Here is a 16,216-nt window from a genome sequence, read left to right as displayed (position 1 = left end):
TTCATGCACATTTGAAGTTTTCCATAATAAAATATTGGAGAGTAATCTTCTCTGTCATTCACAAAGTTTCTTTAGTATTATGTAAATGATAATACCAAATTCAGTAATAGTGTTTGAGATTTATTATTTTACATCATTTTTATTAGAACACTGGTAATATTTATTTATTTATTTAGGTACTGGGGATTGAACTCAGAGGTATACCAATAAAGTACATCCTTAGCCCCGCCCCATTTTTTTAACCAAAAAGTAATGTGTAGTATGCAATGGTGCATGCCTGTAATCCCAGCTACTTGGGAGGCTGAGCCAGAAGAATCACAAGTTCAAGACTAGCCTCACTAGCTTAGCTGTCTCAAAATAAAAATTAAAAAGGGCAGGAAATGTAGCTCAATGGTAAAGCACACTGGGTTTAATCCCTGTCCCTCCCAAGAATGAGTAATGTGTCTATTTCACTTTAAGTCTTGAAAATAGGGGCTGGGGATATAGCTCATTTGGTAGAGTGCTTGCCTCACGTGCACAAGGCCACGGGTTTAATCCCCAGCACCAAACACACACAAAAAAAGTCTTAAAAATATTTTTTAATTTCTTTTTTTTTTTTTTTTTTGGCAGTTGTCACACAAAATGTCCTAACAAGTTAAAAAAAAAAAAAAAAAAAAAGAGCCTTTAAAAAGTAGAGTATGACCGGATATGGTGGCACACACCTGTAATCCCAACAGCGTGAGAGGCTGAAGCAGGAGGATCACAAGTTCAAAGCCAGCTCTCACCAGCTGCCAGCACTGGCAAGATGAGCTGGGTTCTAACAGAGCTGGCTGCAACATTAAACTAAGAAAACAGCAAGAAATCACCCAACACACGGTCATGAGTTTCTCAGGTCGAGGGTAGGACTGCTCAGATGTGGAGGTGAATGGTGTGGCCAAAGAAGGGGAGAATGGAGTTTCTCAGGTCGAGGGTAGGTCCTCTTCCACTCTGGAAGGCAAGAGAGCAAGAGAGCCAGTGCACCTGGTACCCCTGTATTTATTAGGGAAAAGACATTAGATAGACTGTTCCACCCAAATAAGGCAGGGGATAATGTTTCCAAAGGTAGGTTGTCCAATCCCATCAGGAAATGCTCAAGCCCAGAGCTGAAGCATTTCCTTGCAGAGCGAAGGTAAGGGCCACTTGCTTCGCACAGCGTGTGGCGTGCAATGCCAGTCCAACACCCCTTTTACTCAAGGCTGAGGGGGTTGCTTAGCTCGTGCTCATGGCGGCCCCTCACAACCAGGCTCAGCAACTTAGTGAGGTCCGAACTTAGCAAGACTGTCTCAAAATAAAAAATAAAAAGGCCTGGGGATGTGGCTCAGTAGCTGAGTGCCCTTGAGTTCAATCTCTGGTACCAAAAAGAAAAGAGTATGAAAAAACACACCCAAAATGTTAAGATTTTATTTACATAGCTTTTTTGTTGTACAAAAAGTAAAAATGCTGTTACACCCTTGGTAACCGGTAGTCACAAACGGTTGACTCACAAGTCACAGCTAGCCATGGTACAGCCAGAGTCTTCCATAACAATGTTTACAATCTTCTTGGGGCAAAGTCCCTAACCTTGGTGGTGAATTACCAAGAGGGACTCAAAGGAGGAAGGTAGAATGTCACAGGAACTATTCGTTGGCTCTTTGTGTGGGCAGATGTCCTGGGGTTTGTATGACAGCTACCTTCTGTTGTTTTGTTTTTTTTTTTTGGGGGGGGGTTCTATTTTTTTTAGTTGTAGATGGACACAATATCTTTATTTTATTTATTTATTTTTATGTGGTGCTGAGGATTGAACCCAGTGCCTTGCAAGTACTCAGCCCCGCCCCCGTTGTTTTGTTTTGTTTTGCTTTAACAGATATCAAATCCACAAGCAGTCCAACCAGTTACTGAACAGACCTGTTCTAGCAGTTTATTTGGTATCCTAATCATCTTCTCCTTCATCATCTGCTTCTCTTTTCCTCTTTTCACCTTTTCCACTTTCTTCTTCCTCTTCCTCTTCACCTTCTTCATCAACTTCTCCATCACATCCAAATTCTTCTTCCTCCCCGCTGACTTCATCTTCATCTTTTTTCCTTCTACATCTTCTTCATCTTCATCTTTATCAAAGTCTTCCTCCTCACCATTCTCATCCTGCTGGTCCTCATCTTCCTCCTCTGTCCTCCCCTTCTTCAGCCACACCATTTACCTCCACATCTGAGTCGGTGGCTTCCCCGACTTCTGGATCATAGGCGTCCAGGTAGGTCAGCGGGGCAGGAGTCTACTACTCTTGGTAGTCATTCAGGTTAGTAATCTCACAGTTGAATAGATCCAGGCTTTTCTGATGATCCAACTTTTTCAAAGGTTCCAAGGTGCTGATGTCCTTCAGTTTATTTCCACTTAAATTTAGAGGTGTGAAATTCTTAAGTTTTTCTGCTAACATATCTAGAATTCCAATGATTCAGTGAGCTCAAGCTTTTTCAATTTAGGTAGCTTGGGAAGAGGTGAAACTGAAATCAAGCCTATACTTATTAAACCGAAGAATTCTAAGTTCACAAATTAAGCTGTTAATCCCTCATTTGATTTGCAATTGTCCTAGAAAAGTTCTTGAACAGCTTCTGGGGTCCTGTTCCTAAGCTCCAGCTGGATCCTCCTTTCCATGTCCAAGTTTCCCTCGTCCAGTTCTTCAAACTTTACTTTCAGTGGTAGAATGGATCAAGGAGAAGCATCCTGTCCTGCGCAGTGAGGGCCATTAGAGGGTGGTTTCTACCAAGGGAGGTCCTGTGTGTCATCCCAGCAGACCACAGCTAGCCATGGTACAGCCAGAGTCTTACATTTTTATTTTTTATTTTGAGACAGGGTCTCATTAACTTGCTGAGGTTGGCCTCAAACTTGCAATCCTTTTACTTTAGCCTCTCAAGTTGCTATGATTAGGGCTGAGGATATAGCTCAGTTGGTAGAGAAGGCCCTGAGTTCAATCCCTAGCACCACAAAAAAAAAAAAAAAATTGCTGTGATTACAAGCACAGTGCATCCAGCCAGTATTTTACAAATAAAAATCGCCATTAATAAGTGAAAATTGCCATTTATCAAGTGTTTACTATGTGCCCAGCACACTGTAGGCATGTTACATGCATTGTTTGTGTAAGATAAGCAGGTATCTCCATTTTATAGACAAGGAAATTGAAGTATCTTGGGGGAAGTATCTTGATTTCTAGAATTCAGTTTTGTTTGTTTGTTCATTCGCAGTACTGAAGATTTACTCATTCTAATACCCACCGAACCCTTTCAGTAGATATTGTGCTAGGTGCTAGAAAAGAAATTAGTTTTTGGCCTCAAGTTGCTGTCTGTTGGGAAACACAATCAAATAAATAGGTGATTACAATACAGTGTGACAAACTAGTTATAATAAGAGAAGCACAGAAGAGGGACCCTCTGCCAGCTTCGGAGGTCCCTCTGGCAGCTTCGGAGGTCTAGGGAAGGCTTTCCAGGAGAGAAAACCTCCAAAGTAGTTGGTGGGAACCAAGGAGTCTGAGGTCAGATGAGCATAAGTGTGAGTCGAAGGTCTGCATCATTCATTCATTTTTCCAACAAGCAAGCTTGGAGCACTATGACATGCCAGGCACTTCCTAGGCACAAGGAGTACAATAGTGAATGCAGGGGCATGGAGGATCAGAGAAGGCCTCTCTGATAGGAGGATGCTTAAAAAGATCTGAATGAAGTGAAGAGGAAGAATTTTTCAAGCAGAGGAAACAGAAAGTACAGAGGCCCTCCTGAGGTGGGAGCATGCTTGGAGTTTTTGAAGAAAAGCAAGAAGGTCACTTGTGCCTGGAACAGAGTGAAGGGGCAGTGGCTAGGAGTTGAGAACAGAAGGACCCAGGGAAGGCCATACCAAATGGGACCTGGTGGGCTCCAGAAAGGACTTTGCCTTTAGCCATTAAAAAATGATGAAAGGCAACCCACAGAGTGGGAAAAAAAAATATTTACAAATCTATTTCTGCTAAAGGTTTATTGCCCAAATTATATAAAGAGCTCCTATAACTCAACAACAATAAAATATAAAGTGGTCAAAGGACTTGAATAAGCATTGCTCTAAAGAAAATATAAAATGGCCAATAAGCACAGGGCATGGCTGGGAAGGAATATAAAATTATTACAGCCACTATGGAAAGCAGTTTTGGCAGTTCTTCAAAAATGAAACAGATTTACTATATGATCCAACAATTCTACTCCTGGATATATATGCACAATAATTAAAAGAAAAAATTCAAAACAGATTTTCATACACTCATGTTCATGGTAACTTTGATCACAATAGCCAAAAGGTGAAAACAACTCAAATATCTACCAAAGTATGAATGGATAAACCAAATGTGGTATGTGCATACAATGTTCATCATTTGGAGATGAACGTAGTATACACATAAGATCAGTAGTACAGGGATGTAATCTAAGAGGGTCAGCCTTAGAAAAGGAATGAAGTTTGGGCACAGGCTTTAACATGGATAAACCTGAAAACATTATGCCAAGTGAAATAAGCCAGTCACAAAAAGACAAACATTGTATTATGACTTTACATATGTGGGGGTACCAAAAGTGATCAAATTCATAGAGAAAGTGGAATGGGGTCAGGGAAGTAGATTGTTTAATGAGTGTAGAGTTTCAGTGTGCAAAGATGAGAAAGTTCTGTATATGCATTGTGATGACATTTGCACAATATTGTGGATGTGCTACCACTGCTGAACTTAAGTACCGGACTGGATTTTTATTACAAGAAAAAAAAAATAAGTTCTTAGAGAGTAAAGTCATCAAACACATGTATAAAATGATGGCTCTGACTACTATGTGGGTCTCTGGGTCTCGGTCTCGTCAACTCATCAGTAAGGATAATGATGACTCCATGGGGCAGTTATGGGATTAGAGAAGACAATCCAATACATCACTTAATAGCCACAGTATTACCAATAGTTATGCCATGTTCTGAATGAGGTAGGTTAGAAGAGAGAGGGATAGGTAGGAAGGAAGCGTACAGGACAAAACGAGAGTGGCCTTGATTTCAAGTCCACTTTCACATGGGAAAAAACACATGTAAAAATCACTTTTACATATGTTGATCTCAAACAGCACTATTAAATCAATTACTAGACCTTGTCCATAGGTTCACCAATGTAGTACTGTGTTCACAAAGCAGAATGCATCAAAAACAAAGAAGAAAAGAACCCCTATCCTGATAACGGCCAATGCATCAGCAAATGACCCACACTCCCATCCTGGTAACTTGCGCAGTTACCGACACAAAGGAGAACTGAGCACCCTCTTAGATCACATCCCTGTACTACTGATCTTATGTGTATAGTACTATCCCCAAAGCCCATACTCTGCCCTGTCTCTCCGAGGATGTGCTTCTAGTTTCTTTCTCTCAATAAATTTGATCTGTGCCTCACTTTGACTTATCCTTAAATTCCTTTATGCACTGAAGCTAAGGACCCTCATGGCCTGAATTAAGATCTTCCTCCCTTTCCTGGGGATGTGAAGGTATCGAGGGAAGCAATGGTGAGGGGAGCATTTGAGAGGTAATGCCAGGTAAGGGACAGAGTAGGTGTGACACCCAGGAAAGAAGAGAAAGCGGGGCCTTTCTGACAGTTGAAAATGTGGAGAGTGGAAGGAGAGAAAAGGGCACAAAGGAGAGTAAATGACCAGAGATGGAAGCTGGAAACCTCGTCAGAGGTTAGACTCTGAAAGGCCCCTGATAAGGGTTAAGGAGTTTGCACTTTATCTTGGCGACACATGGAAAATGTTTAAGCAGAAAGTGACCTCATCAGATTTGTGCATTGAAAAGATCACTCAACTGCCGTATGGAGAAGACAGGGAGAGGAACAAGGGAGACAAGAGGTTACCTCTGGGAGCAGCAGCCCAGCAGGCTGGCACTGCCACCTCAACAAACGGAGAAGCTAAGGATTGCAAGATATCAGGGAGATGGAAGGGGAGGTGGAATGGAAGGGGACTGGCTCATGATTAGAACCGGAAGTGAGGGAGAGCAGGTGTAGGACACAGTTTTTCAGGTTCTAGCACAGGTAACTGAGTGGAAAGCAGCTGCCTTTCTCTGAAATAGAGAAGCCAAAGCAGAGTGGTTATATTTGATGCTCCTGTGGGCCAGCCAAGTAGAAGTATTCTAAGTTTACGAGAAGCCAATGTTTTGGACTGGCCTCCTGCACTACACCGCAGAGACCAGAACAAACCAGAATGGAGTTGCTTCAGCAAGGTGCCATGTAATCAAACTGAACTCTGAAATGAACCTATTTTAAAAGACCAGTCCAGGCATGGGGCCTCATACCTGTAATCTCAATGAATTGGAAGGCAGAGGAAGGAGGATCACAAGTTAAAGGCCTGCCTCGGCAATTTGAGACCATGTCTTAAATTTTTTAAAAATACAAAGGGGTAGGGGCTGGGGTTGTGGCTCAGCGGTAGAACATTTGCCTAGCACGTGCGAGGCCCTGTGTGAGGATGGCCTTAGGCCTGAGCCTAGCAACTCCATTTTTAAAACTCCAGTTAGAAACCTGCAGTCTCACCAGGCACACCCACAGAGCCCTCCGGGATGGCCTCAAACAAGTTACTTCCCCTCACCCTGATAAACAGAGTGAAGCCCCTGGCTGGCTGTCCTCATCTGATTAGAGGGAAAGGCAAGAAGATCAGGGTGGAGACCACCAGATCAGATGTTTCTGACCCCAGGGTAAATGATGTCATGGAGAAATATGGTGGGAGCTGATAAGGATTGAAAGGGGGATCAAAAGCCCCAAAACTTAGTATAAATAATAGAGCTGATGAACAGGGATTCAGCCAGCCGAAACAAGGATGCACTCGAGCTGGAGAGCCTGATGAGGACCTGACATCCCATCACTTGTCATTATTTCCTGAGCCTCTGTGTGATCCTCACCACTCTCAAACTCTACCGCCTCATTTGGACCTTGAGCTGCAACTTCTCCCTACGACCCTCTCTTCAACCGGTAGTCCACTCCATGCCAGGAAAAGCCTGCCTTGGTTCCAGACCTGATCACCGTGGTCTGAGTGAGTGTGCATCTGCTGGACATAAAGCCTAAGGCTTAAGACTTCTGAACTTAGCATACAGAGGGAATGTCTGTCATTAGCCTGTCATGATTAAGTGTGTTCTGCAGTGCTTAGAATTAATCTAGAATTGTTTGCTGTGAATTGATTATGTCTATTGCAGTGCCTAGCATTAAGGATTGTCGTTTTCTTGATTAAGAACTTATAAAATGAAACTGTATTGAGTAATTTGAGTGAATAAAGCATTGAAAGGGGCAGAAGCACGTGGACATTCTTTATTTCTCCCCTCGACTGCATACCTCGCAATTTTGCCCCCTCACGATACTCTGGGTTCAATCCTCAGCACCACATAAAAATAAATAAATAGGGTTAGGGCTGTGGCTCAGAGGTGGAGTGCTTGCCTACCATGCATGAGGCACTGGGTTTGATTCCCAGCACCACATATAAAGAAAATAAAGATATTGTATCCACCTGTAACTAAAAAATAAATATTTAAAATAAAGAAATAAATAAACAAATAAACAAAATAAAGATATTGTGTCCAGCTTCCCTGGATTCCATCCCTAGGACTTAACAAACAGAAACCCAGCAAAAACCCAGGAGATTAGCAGCAACCAATCAGAAGGGATACAATTTACCTGAGTCAGTATAAGTAAGTTCCTGCCCAGACCAGGTTCTAACCCTATTAGGGAGCAACCTTCAAAATGACCAAACTGCTTTCTGTTTCTACTTTGTTCAGCCCTTTTCTGCCTGTAAAGCCAGCCTATCTTTCTCCTATGTGGAAGCAAAAAGTCAACTTGACTGTAGGCAAAATAGATTACTAGAGCTGGGTGCAGTGGCATACGCCTATAATATCAGCAGCTTAGAGACTGTGACATTTCAAAGCCAGCCTCAGCAACTTAGTGAGAAACTAAGCAACTTAACAAGACTATGTTTCAAAATAAAAAGGATGAGGATGTGGCTCAGTTTTTAAGCACCCCTGGGTTCAATCCCTGGTACAAAAAAAAATACAAAGCAAACAAACCCAAAAAACCCACACAGTTATTACTAGAGGTTGCAAAAGGGTGATGAGAAATAAAGGGGTGCTGGATTTGATTAGTGCTTCCTGTATACATGTGTTGAAATATCACACTAAACTCCATTAATATGTATGACTAATACACGTTAATAAAAAGTAAAGTTTTAAAAAAAATAACTCCTAAGATGTTCCACTTCAAGAATCTCAAATAAAAACCAATTATAGGGCTGGGGTTATGGCTCAGTGGCAGAGTGTTCGCTGGCTTGGCATGTGTGAGGCACTGTGTTTGATCCTCAGCACCATATAAAAACAAATAAATATAATAAAGGTATTGTGTCCATCTACAACTAAAAAATGAAAATTAAAAAGCCAATTAGAACTTCGTTGTAAAGTTGCTTATCATCTTGTCTTTTTGACAGTATTCAATTGCACAAATGGATCTAGTTTTTAAAGACATCTCTGGGCTGGAGATACCAGTCCAAGATCTTAAGTTCTTCTAGAAGATAATTGCAGGAATGAGAATAAATGAGTAGACTGGAAAAGGACAAGGTCCCAGGACAGAATCTAGAGATTGCACAATTTTTAAAGAGGATAAAAAAAGAAGATGTCTCAAGAGACTGGCTAAGTATGTCCAGATGAATGGGAGGGAGAGAGGAAAATCAATTAATTACCAGGAGAAAGTGCTATCACAGAACCAAGGAAAGAGGGGTGTTTCAAAGACAAGCAATATATACAAAATGTCAAATGCTGCTGAGAATCTATACAGCCACTGAAAGTCCTCAATATTGGAGACCGGAGAAAGCAAGGTTCCAGAAGACTCATGAAGGCAAAGCCATCTCACAGGAGGTTTGGGGAACAAAAAGAGGTGCCAAGGAAATAGTTTTCTCTTTAAAGCATAGACCTTTTAAAGGGGAACAGAGAAGGTAGTAACCTGAAGGAGACATGGATAGGGAGAGATTTTCTTTAATTTTTGTTTCATTTTTGGTGTTGGGGTATACCCAGGGATTTGCTTATGTTTGGCAAGTGCTCTTCTGCTGAGTTGCACCTCAGCCTTTATTTGTTGATTTTAAGACAGGAAAGAAGCATGCACAAAGCCCTGGGTTCAATTCCCAGCAATGTAAAAATAAATAAATAAATAAAATAATTGGTGGTGGGGGGAAGGATAGGGAGAAAGAAAGGAAATGTTAAAATTCTCACATTTGGGGAATGAGATTGGATCAGCTGATGTTACCTGCATGCACAAATATGGCATAATGAATCACACTGTTAATGGATAATTATAATGCACACTTTTTAAAAATGCTTACAAAGATGATCCAGTAGATGGGAGAAAGTGCCTCTTTATTGTTAGCAAGAGGTAAAGAAGGCTAGGATGGTCCTGACTTGTACCTATATTCCATTGTCATTTTTAAAGTACCTCTTTCACAGTCCATCTGTGAGTCTGTCTGAGGTGTCACAGTTTGGAAGATAACTCATGTGGCCAATGTACATAAAAGGTATCTGAGGATGGGCACAAATATGGCTAACTTTGAAGGCAAAATTGTTGGGACAGAAAGTTGAACTCTGTGTGTATTTGTGTGTTTATACTTTTCTTCCTCCTCCATGAGGGCATTCTCATCTCATCAGAGGTTTCTATTTTCTTAGTAGAAATCTAATAGGAAGAAAGTTCCAAGAATGAGGGAAGGAGATGGGGAGCAGAAGTCTTGAGGGAAGAGGAGGGCTGGTACAACTGCTGACAGGAAAGAGAGAGGAAACCGGCCCAAACCTAAGCCTTGTAGATCAAGTTACATCATCATGACTACATAGCTAGTGACACAGGTTCAAAACCAGGCCTGCTGACTTGCAAGTCAACTCCAGGGCCAACTTTGCTCTTTCTCTGCCACCAATCTCTCTTCCCCAATGGCCTCCACCAGTCAGGTGGTGCGTTGACCAGCAGCACCTCTCCTCCCTCCTCACCACTGCCACCTCCACCATTTCTAAAGACATTTGAAGCAAAAGTAGATGAAATAAACATTAGAAGAAATTTTCTTCTCAGCATCTCTTCCAAAAGAAAAGGTTTGGTGGGAAAACACCTGGAAATTTTGTCTCAAAATTTAGATAAAATTAAATTCTGCCAACATATCATTTTGTTCCTTCCTCTTCCTAGTATATTTTTTGTTTAAATCGGTTTGAGCAACTACTGAATGTCAAGCACTGTCTTTAGGAATTCAAGGGTGAAAAATAATAAGACCTTAATCTTCAAGGAGCTCTTACACTAACAAAAATGGTGATTAAAAAATTAGTCATATTTCCAGGTGATGTGAATAATGAAGTACATACCAGGAAGAAGTGACAGCACAAGAGGAAGGACAACTCTGTTTGAGAGCAGTGGGACACCTCCTCTGAGAAGGCTACATGCATATGCATCCTGAAAAATGAAGACTAGCTGACAAAAGAGCAGGACCTGGGTCCAAGTTCCAGAATTAGGGATGAGCTTGGAGGCCTGTGTAGGAACTTCAGGTGCTATGTTAGAGCATGGGAATAACATTCACTACCAGTTGGTTAAATAGATTCCTTTTAATATCTTTACATCTCACAACAACTTTAGAAAGTATTTTATTAATCTTCCCATTTTACAAAGGAATAAAATGAGATGAGGACATTCAAGAACTTGCCCCAGATGACATACCCAGGAAGTAGCATTTAACCCCTACAAAACAAGCTTAAGATGCAAGAGGTTGTGGGGTGTGATGGCACACACCTGTAATCCCACCAACTTGGGAGGCAGAGGCAGGAGCATCACAAGTTCAAGGCCAGCCTCAGTAACTTAGTGAGATCCTGTCTCAAAAAAAAGGGGTGGGGGGTCTGGGGATGTTGTTCAGTGGTTAAGCACTCCTGAGTTCAATCTCTGGTATACACACACACACACACACAATGATGCAAGAGGTGGAACAGCCAAAAAGAGATGAGAGTCTTTTGTCTCCATTGTGTTCAAGGTTTTTCATGAAATTCTAATAATTCCAAGGAAAATCTAATAAGTAATGAAAACTTTTAACAAGAGTGAAACAGGAAGGCACTAGAAACTTGTCAGTACTTATTTCTTCTAAAGGTAATAGGGATTATTATAGGGTTTTCCATATAAGGATTTCAGCCTAGGTAAGCACAAGTGGTTGCATGAAGCAGTCACTGAATCAGATCAATAAGAGGGGTGGAGGAAAATGTTGGTTAATTAAAAGATAGAATCTCCGCAAGGACCACACCGTGCCAGGCTGAGTGGGGAAAAAGCTTCATCTTTTCCAACACCATCAAACGCCTTGCTCTGTAAACACCACTGTGACGGTGTACCTACCTCTGAAAACAATTAGACCACTTACAGACTTCCAGCAAGGGGAAGCGTGCTGTTCCAGCAAGACCTGACTTGCATCTCACCAGCAATTCTGTTTTCTCTGGCTCCACCTCAGCAGCTCTGTGTGCAGGGTCCTTGATTTACTGGAACTCCTCCTCCAGTTCTTTATTTTCACAGCCATCAGGGAAGAAAAGGGTTCCAGACACACTGGTTTATGGTGTCATGGGTAGGTTGACATCACAGGTGGGAGAAGCGTGGAATATGACTGAAGCAATAGGAAGGGGAGGGCTGTTCCCTGGGGTAAAGGTGGGCAAGAAAAAGCACAGAATCAGGGGTCCAACTCTTAGAACTGCAGAAAACCTTGGGGACCTGTGACACTAATGTCCCCTAAGTTGGCACTGGGACAAATGCCACTCCTTGAATGGGAAAAACACAAAGATTCCAGACTCAAGAGGAAATGCTAGATTAAACAAAATGAAACAGAGCTTTGTTTTGTTTTTAGCCACGGTACATCTCAGAGCCTTTCGTATGCTAACCTGGAACCAGTTTTTCTACACCTTCCCTATTAATCTTTTCAGAACTTTCTGTCCACTGAAAAATTTGGGACAATACATCTCCAAGTATTGTATGCAGACTACCCAGGAAGTGTCTCTGGTCCTCAAGAGATAAATATAAAAGCTGAGAGTAAGAATTTAAAGCATTTAAAGGAGGCACATGGAATGAGTCTCACAGTCCTCATGCATCTTAGAACCACTTATCAGTCTACCAAGAGTGGAAACAAAATTAGTCCTACACCAGAATTTGCTGAGCACTGGTGGCCCCTACCTTTATTATGCACAGGGGATGATGCCACCCACAGAGAGAGTGACTTCAAAGCCAAGGTCACAAGCTTCAGTAGCAAAGGGCTGACCCTAAGGGTTGCCAACTGGCAGCAAGATGGAAGAATAGCCAGTTAAGGAATTAGAAAAATAAAAAACCAGGGTCTAATGCCACTGAAAATGATTTACTGATGGTGATTCTGATTTTAAATGGCATCCAGCTACCAGAGCTCCATCCAGCCTGGCCCACGATCCCTACAGAGATATAAAATGAAAACCAGAGTCAAGTAGACAAAGCTAATGCCAAAATCCGGTGAAACACTCCATGCTGAAAAATAAAACCAGATTGAAGAAATCCAATCCTGAAATAACACATAGATGAAAAAAGTGGAGATACAGTTTGTAAAATGGGTGTGGTATTACAGGAAGCTAAAGTGGGAGGATTAAAATTTGAGACCTGTCTCAGCAACTTAGCATGGTACTGTCTCAAAAACACTTTTTTTTTTTTTAAAGAGCTGGGAATGTAGTGGTAGAGCAACCCTGGGTCCAATCCCTAGTACCGCAAAACAGAAAATAAAAAGAAGTAGTTTGTAGCTCCCCACTCTATCTGGCATTGACTCAGACCTGAAAGTAGGCAGGTAACAAATGAGCAGTGCTTAGCCAAGTGTGTGACAATAAGTGAGTGAGGACTATAGCAAGTGAGAGAGCACATGTCACCATCCACAGACTGTCAGCTCCAACCAGCTGTTGCCATGAGAAAAGGCAAGCCTAGCATTTTTCTTTCTTCCTTCCATTTTTGTTTTGTTCTTCAGTATGTTATTTTTCGTTTTAATTAAACTTTTGTTTAATTAAACTTGTATCTTTATATGCAGCTATTAGAAACAGGCTGGTTGTTATGGGGATTGTGAACTGAAATTGAATTCCAGGCATGTATGATTTTGTCATGATGAATCCAACTACTATGTACCAGTATAAAGCACTAATTTTTAAAACTAAGTAATAAATAAAGGAAAAAAGAAATCAGCTAGGTGTGGTGGCACATGCCTGTAATCCCATCTACTTGGAAGGCTGAAGGAGAAAGATAGCAAGTTCCTAGCCAGCCTCCACAACTTGACAAGACCCTATCTCAAAATACAAACAAAATTTTTTTTTTAATTTAAGAGTCAGAGTGTAGCTCAGTGTTGGAGTACTTGCCTAGCATGCAGGAGGATCTAGGTTCAATCATCAGCACCTGAAAAGAAGGAGGAGGAGGAGGAGGAGGAGGAGGAGGAGGAGGAGGAGGAGAACAACTAGAGAGAAAGGAAGAAATTAATTAATTCAGATATTCCCTGTGCCCTTTACCCATTTCCCCCCCAATGATAACATCTCATAAAACTCTAGTGCAATATCAAACAAGAATGTTGACATTGATTTAGTCAAGATACAGAACATTTTCATCACCAGAAGGATCCTGTCACATCTTTTTAAAAAAGAAACAGAAAATCTGGATTTTTATGTGAGAAATCCCACTCTGTAAATACTGGCAATGAATTCACATGTTTCTAAAACCCTGTGAATATTCATTATGTGATGTCATTTATATTGACTTCAACATAAGCTAAACTAATTTCTAATCAAAAAAGGTAAGATAGTGGTCATCCTTGGTGTGAGCACAGTAACTGAAGAGGGGTACCTGGGTGCCTTCTGGGGTTCTGGACCTGCTATTTCTTTTATTTAATATATTTTATTTTATTTATTCTAATTAATTATATATGACAGCAAAATGCAATTCAATTCATATTACACAAATAGATCACAATTTTTCATGTCTCTGGTTGTACACAAAGTAGAGTCACACCATTCATGTTTTCATACGTGTGCTTAGGATAATGATGTCCATCTCATTCCACCATCTTTCCTACCCCCATGTCGCCTCCCTTTCCCTCTCTCCCCTTTGCCCTATTTAAATTTTGTCTATTCCTCCCATGCCCCCCCACCCATTCCCCATTATGAATCAGCATCCTTATATCAGAGAAGACATTCAGCATTTGGTTTTTTGGGATTGGCTTACTTAGCATTCTATTCTCCAACTCCATCCATTTACCTGCAAATGCCATGATTTTATTCTCTTTTAATGCTGAATAATATTCCGTTGTGTATATGTACCACATTTTCTTTATCCATTCATCTACTGAAGGGCATCTAGGTCAGATCCACAATTTAGTTATTGTTAATTGTGCTGCTATAAATATTAATGTGGCTGTGTCCCTTCAGTATGCTGTTTTTAAGTCCTTTGGCTATCAATAGAGGAGTAGGATAACTGGGTCAAATGGTGGTTCCATTCCCAGTTTTTCAAGGAATCTCCATACTGCTTTCCAGATTGGTTGCACCAATTTGCAGTCCCACCATCAATGTAATGTCCCCACATCCTCACCAACACTTATTGTTGTTTGTATTCTTGATAGCTGCCACTCTGGAGTGAGATGAAATCTTAGAGTAGTTTTGATTTGCATTTCTCTAATTGGTAAAGATGTTGAACGTTTTTTCTCATATTTTTTTTGATTGATTGTATATCATCTTCTGAGAAGTGTCTGTTCCTTGGCCCATTTATTGATTGCATTATTTGTTTTTTGGTGTTAAGATTTTTGAGTTCTTTATATATCCTAGAGATTAGTGTTCTATTTGATGTGTGTGTGGTAAAAATTTGCTCTCAAGATGTACGCTTTCTATTCACCTCACTGATTGTTTCTTTTCCTGAAAAGAAGCTTTTGAGTTTGGATCCATCCCATTTATTGATTATTGGTTTTTGTTTTTTTTTTTAAAAGAGAGGGTGAGAGAGAGAATTTTTTAGTATTTATTTTTTAGTTTTCGGCGACACAACATCTTTGTTTGTATGTGGTGCTGAGACTCGAACCCGGGCTGCACGCATGCCAGGAGAGCACGCTACCGCTTGAGCCACATCCCCAGCCCCTGATTATTGGTTTTAATTCTTGCACTAAGAGGAGACTTATTAAGGAAGTCAGGGCCTAGTCTGACATGACTGAGATTTGAGCCTACTTTTTCAGGTGCAGGGTCTCTGGTTTAATTCCTATGGACCTGCTGTTTCTTGATATCAGTTCATGTCACATGTGTGTGTTCACTTTGTGAAAGTGCATCAGGCTGAACACTTTTGATTGTGTACTTTTCTGAGGTATACAAATAAAAACCTGACTAGAAAAAAAGAAACGATGCCATCTCTACAGTCATAACTTTTTATTTTAATGAAAGTACACAGGAACAAAGAGAATTCCAAACGATGAGACAGATGTGACATTCTTATAAAACATTTATAAGAGTTTGCAGAAACAGTTAGTCATTAGAAGTTCACTGGCTTCTTGAAAAGAGGCGTCCTTGTCTCCCTGGCTCCACACAATACTTGACACCCTGAAGGTATTCAGTGAACTTGTGTGAGGGAGGAAGCAGCTCAGCTCAGCAGAAGGGAGCAGTTTTATAACAGTGGAAGTGGAAGTTTTGCCTAAAAATGCTTTCTTCTTGACAAAGTCAAACTCAGGTTGTTTCACCAAAAAGCCACTCCCATTTTGGTTTCCACCTCCTTTATTCTTTAATGTTTTTACAAAAATAGTTTGTAGTGATTTGTTCATAACAGCCAATGGAATTTAACCATAGTATTTGTAATAGGAAACCCCAAATTAACCAGGATTTTTAAATTTATGACTTTCCCTAGCAATAACCTATGAAAGACAATGGAATTTAGCAATAAAATCATTGGAAAAGTCTGATGTGCTAAATTCATTTCTCAATGTATTTTTTTCATGCTGTTTCTTTCCTCTAATATTTCTTTCTCATAGATTTTTTGTTTGTTTGTTACAAAGGATTTAACCCAGGGGTACTTTATCACTGAGTCACATCTGCAGCCCTTTTTATTTTGAGACAGGATCTCACTAAGTTGTTTAGGGCCTTGCTAACTTGCTGAAGCTGGCTTTAAATTTTTGATCTTCCTGTCTCATCCTCTCCAAATTGCTGGGATTGCAGG

At 40.7% G+C, this 16,216-nt stretch overlaps 1 pseudogene; it reads right to left on the bottom strand.

Annotated features, from left to right (window-relative positions):
* Window positions 1-1,807: 1,807 nt before the first annotated feature.
* LOC124088825 (acidic leucine-rich nuclear phosphoprotein 32 family member B-like) lies at window positions 1,808-2,685 on the bottom strand (annotated as a pseudogene).
* Window positions 2,686-16,216: the final 13,531 nt, after the last annotated feature.

The sequence above is a fragment of the Marmota monax genome, unplaced genomic scaffold (genome assembly GCF_021218885.2).
Source record: "Marmota monax isolate L192 unplaced genomic scaffold, Marmota_monax_Labrador192_F-V1.1 WCK01_AAM20220418_F8-fsc00081, whole genome shotgun sequence".
In the NCBI taxonomy this organism is placed as follows: domain Eukaryota; kingdom Metazoa; phylum Chordata; class Mammalia; order Rodentia; family Sciuridae; genus Marmota; species Marmota monax.
This window is presented reverse-complemented; position numbering and strand designations above follow the sequence as displayed.